This window comes from Corvus brachyrhynchos, unplaced genomic scaffold (assembly GCF_000691975.1).
Source record: "Corvus brachyrhynchos isolate BGI_N302 unplaced genomic scaffold, ASM69197v1 scaffold597, whole genome shotgun sequence".
In the NCBI taxonomy this organism is placed as follows: domain Eukaryota; kingdom Metazoa; phylum Chordata; class Aves; order Passeriformes; family Corvidae; genus Corvus; species Corvus brachyrhynchos.
This window is the reverse complement of record NW_008239000.1, coordinates 321,937-326,478: the sequence shown is the minus strand read 5'-3', so window position 1 is coordinate 326,478 and position 4,542 is coordinate 321,937.

The window sequence follows — 4,542 nt, the reverse complement described above, 5'->3', positions numbered from 1 at the left end:
TGGGGTGACCCCTCCAGCTGTGAGGCAGCCCCTGCACGCGAGGCAGCACGGTCCCGCTGCCATAAACCCGGCATCAGCTGCCCCCAGAGCCCAGCTGCTGGATTTAGGCACAGCTCCTTCAGCTATTCATGGGTACTGGGGGAAAGCCTCACGTCAGCCAGCGCAGAACCACAGCCTGTGCTGCCCAATCTCTTCTGCTTGGAAGAACACAGCAGCAGCAGCCTGCTCGGCATCTCCTTCACACTAACCAGAACCGGGATATTTGCAGCAAGGTGTTGGTACCTGCTGCTGTCACCTGCTGCCTTGAGGGAGGCCCCGGCACACGGGTGCCTCCCCCAGCTCTGCGGGGAAGCTGGCGGCAGCGTGCTGCTCTAGCCCCTCTCCCGGGAGTGACACATGCCACCCTCCTTTCTTCCACTTGGACGAAATCATCTCCCCTCTCCCCTGGCAGAGCGGGAGCAGATGGGGCTGTTGGCCTCCGCAGCCGCCCGCTGCCCCAGCTCCTGTGAGCCCGCCGTGCCTCCAGCCCCCCCAGTCTGCCTGCTCCCTCCTCCAAACAGAACTTAATCCCATTCCCTAATCCCAAACTTCTCTGCCAAGCTGTTCGTAAGGCAGAGTGTTATCTTCCCTCAAAAGATACCGAGTTATTAACGATTTGTTTAATGCTGGACTCTGCCGCAGCACCGGAGCACCGGCTGCACCGAGCTGTGTGCACAGGTCCATAGAGGCAGGTCAAGCATCCCGGCGGGTTCCCGGGTGGCACAGCCACCGCCCAGGGGAGCAGGATGAGGGCAGGATCCCCCCAGCAGGCAGCAGGTGCCATTCCTCCCTCGGTAAAAGCCCAGCGCAGCCCAAACTGCCGTGCCGGCTACCGGGGCTGCCGTCCCCTCCGAGCAGGACATCACGTTAATAGAGGTTGATTTGCAAACGGCGTCGCCCCCCCAGTGCCCCCCTTTGCCTGACTCCCGCTTTTCTGCTCAATGGCACAGATGCTGCTTTGTGCTGCCCAGGACCAGGCAGCTATTAGCAGCAAATCCAGCGAGGGAAATTAATGAAGGCGACTACTAATAAAAGACAGCTCAGGACAGCCCGACCAACTTGCTCCAAGCGGTAATTAACTTTTTTTAAAACTCATGAAGGTAAATACGCCATCAGCTTTGGGCTGGTCTCTCTGCTTTTTAATAAAAGGAGGAGCGGGGGGAGGCAAGGGAAAGGGACGGCTGCGTGTCACAGCCGCCCCAGCACCATCCGTGTTCCCTCCCGGTCGCCACAAAGTGACCCTCCAAGGATGGGGTTTTTTTCTCCAATCAGTTTTTAGAGGCTTGATTTTAAATCTGGCAAGAGTTCTGCCTCTCCTCAATCTGAATTCAGTACGAGAGGTCACGGGGATGAGCAGGCTGCCAGAATTTTGCTGGACTAGCACAACTGTTGCAGAATTGTGGGTAGAAAGCAGGATATCCTTATATCCTTACACTGTCAGCTTATCAGAGCAAAAGAGTCTGTCTTAGACTGTAAAACACAAGATTTTTGCCTTGTAGAAGGACAACAACCTACATCAGGTTACAAAAAAGATCCCGCTGGGATTTCTTTTGATTCCAGGGGATTGACTGTATAATAGATAACTGAGATCCTTTTTGCCCATGGGGAATTGGAATTGGGGCCACATGGGCCAAATCCACACATAATACAGGACTGGGGGAAGCCCAACCTGGGGCACCAGAGTAAGGCTTTAGGAAAACTGGGTTTAAAATACGCCAGCCAGCTGAGAGCCCTGTTGGGAGGGCTCTTTAACGATGGCGCTACGTGGACAGATTTATGCCTGCCATGAAAGGCAGCGTGCGGCAGCCCTTGGGGTGCTGGTTTGGCTCCTCGTGGCCATTCGTATGCCAAGGAGGGCTGTAAAACCCCCTGGGGGCCTTCGAGCTGCCCCTCCGGCCCTGCCGGCGTGGAGGAGCTTTTATGCCAAAATACAATACACAGAAGGATCATAAACACATGTTCTGGGGCAAGGGGCTGCCATGGAAACCACCCCCAGGTTCCTCACATCATCCAAAGAGGTGTTTGCCCATCTTGCATCTCCTGGTCCACTTCCAGGTTGGCTGCAGTTGGCTCTGGGGACTTGCCATCACCTCCAAAAATCAGTCTTCTGAGAGAAAAGAGGGAAATATATGAAAAAAAGAAAGGAAGGAGAGGAATAAACTCAAATTAAGGGGGATAAAGTGAGAGAAATGCTTTTGGCCACATTCAAATGAAAAATCGGGATGAGGGTGACTGGGTTAGGTGACCAATCCAGCCTCTCCAACTCAGCCTTTGCCAGCATGGTCCTGCCTCCCCTCCCAGCCTTGCCCCCCTCAGGCCCATCTCCTCCGAGGGCATCTCCAACCAAGCCCAGCGTCCCCCAGGGAGCAGGGAAGGTTTGGCTGGCGTGGCTCCCACCCCAAACCCTTCTCCAAACCCCCCCTCCATGCTCCGCATCGTGTGCTTTTTCCCACGGTGGTTCCCGTTGCCACAGTCCCAGCAGGACAGTAACGCTCCTGCCAACAGGCTCTGTACCTGGGATGGAGGGAAATCCCTCCAGGATGACGCACCTGGCAAGAAGCAGCGTCCCTCCCTGAGGATGGCTGGGGGGAGCATCCTGGTGCTGAGCCACCCGGGATGTCCCTGCTGTTCCTGCATGGCTCCAGCACCGAGAGAGAAGTGCATCCCGTCCATCCGGGCATTTTGGAGAGCTGAAGGCACCTACTCCAGTGCCTCTTAAAAGAGGGAGAGAAACCAGGAAGGACAATGAGGCCCGACCAGAAAAGATGGAGAGGGCGCTCAGCTTCTTTTGGAGTTTAATCATTAAAAGGGGTCGTTAAAAGCGAGTGAGAGTGAAAGACCCGCTCCCGACGGGCTGCCCCACACACCGCCAGCGCCGTGAAAGGCTCCCTCTTGTTTTGTTCCTCCTGGCCCGTGGCAGATTTGGGGGGACACAGCTTCATCTTGCTGGCCACATCAAAGCAGTGATTATGCAAATGCTCCCACTTTTTTTTTTTTTTTTTTTAGGGAATTATTTTTCACACAAAACCCCCCCTGCCAGGGGGGGAAACAATAGATCAGGCTAGATAGCACTGCTCGCCCGAGGCTGCGGGGCCGGGGGGACCCCCGCGCGGTTTATTGGCCTAACCTAATTTCACTAATTCTCTTTTCACACATTTTGGGCTTTTTTTTCTCTTTCTTGCCCCCCTTCCTTTCGCGGCCGTCGCTCCGAGGGCCGGGTTTCACGCTCCCAGGATCCGGAGGGCACCGGCCGGGATTCGCGTGCTGAGCGTTTTATTTAATTAATACACTCAGGCGCCTCTGCTGGTTTTTAATGATTTCCAGGTGTTTGTACCCAGAAGTCCCAAAGTGCTCCCGGGAGCACGGGGACGATGATTGAAGGGCCTGGGCTGCCTCCAGCATCCCCCTCCATGGTGACATCCCCGGCTGTGCACTGTGCACGCTGAACCAACCCCCCTGGAATTGCCTGCGACTTGGAATTCATCTGACCCTCACAGAGAGGAAATTCTTCCTCTTCTAATCCATGCATTTTTTCATCAATAACATCTACTTCCTACAGCCTTCTCTGTGAAATCCATCGGTCTGAAGTGTGGTAACTTCATCCATCCACCCATCCTGCATTTGCCATCAGCATTTTCTGTACTGAGAGCCAAAGGTAAAGCATCAGTAAACTTCCACTGAACTTCCCTCCCTCTCTCTCTCTGTCTGTTTAATGCTGTTTCCCAAAGAAACTGCTGCCCACGGACCCAGTGACATCAGGACCCACGGGACCTTGGTTTCACCAGAGACAAGGACAGACCCAATCCTGTAATTCCCAGTCGCTGGCACGTAAAGCAGAAAAAGCAGCAACCCCAAAGGTACGAAAATTAGAGCTTTTTATTTATATTTTATCACAAGGACAATCCCTTTGCTCTTCAGCTGTAAATACATACTAGAATAAACTCTGTAAATTATACAAAAAAATACATATTTTCCATGAAATCTGTCTTTATAATAAATAAATGTGAACACGTGTGTGGCTGATCGCTGTAATGTTCCGTGTCTGTTGAGGTTTTCAGTCTGTTGATTTATTTTTAATCTCCTGAAAGAAGGGGGGAGTTCCTTGTCCCCTAAAGGTCGAAATAAATAATGTATGAGGAGATGCTTCCCCATTCCCCCCCTCCCGATTTTTTTTCCCTTTTGATAGAGAGTTCAGCCTAAATTTCCACGCTTGCATTCAGCCCTCACAAAGCCTACAAATTATACAATGACTTCTAACCTGGACCCCTAACAAAACAATTTACTTTTTTTTTTGCTTGCTTTGCACCCCCCTCCCGCCTATAAATCATAAGGGACAGATGGCAAAGAGGGGAGCGGGGAAAGGGGGGGACACACACACAAAAGCCCCGCGGTGACAGATCTGGGAAAACTGGGCAAAGTGCACATCGGAGAGAGAGAGAGAGACAGAGAGAGAGAAAGAGAGAGAGACGGAAAGTTTGGTTTGGCAGGTGCCGTTCCCACAGC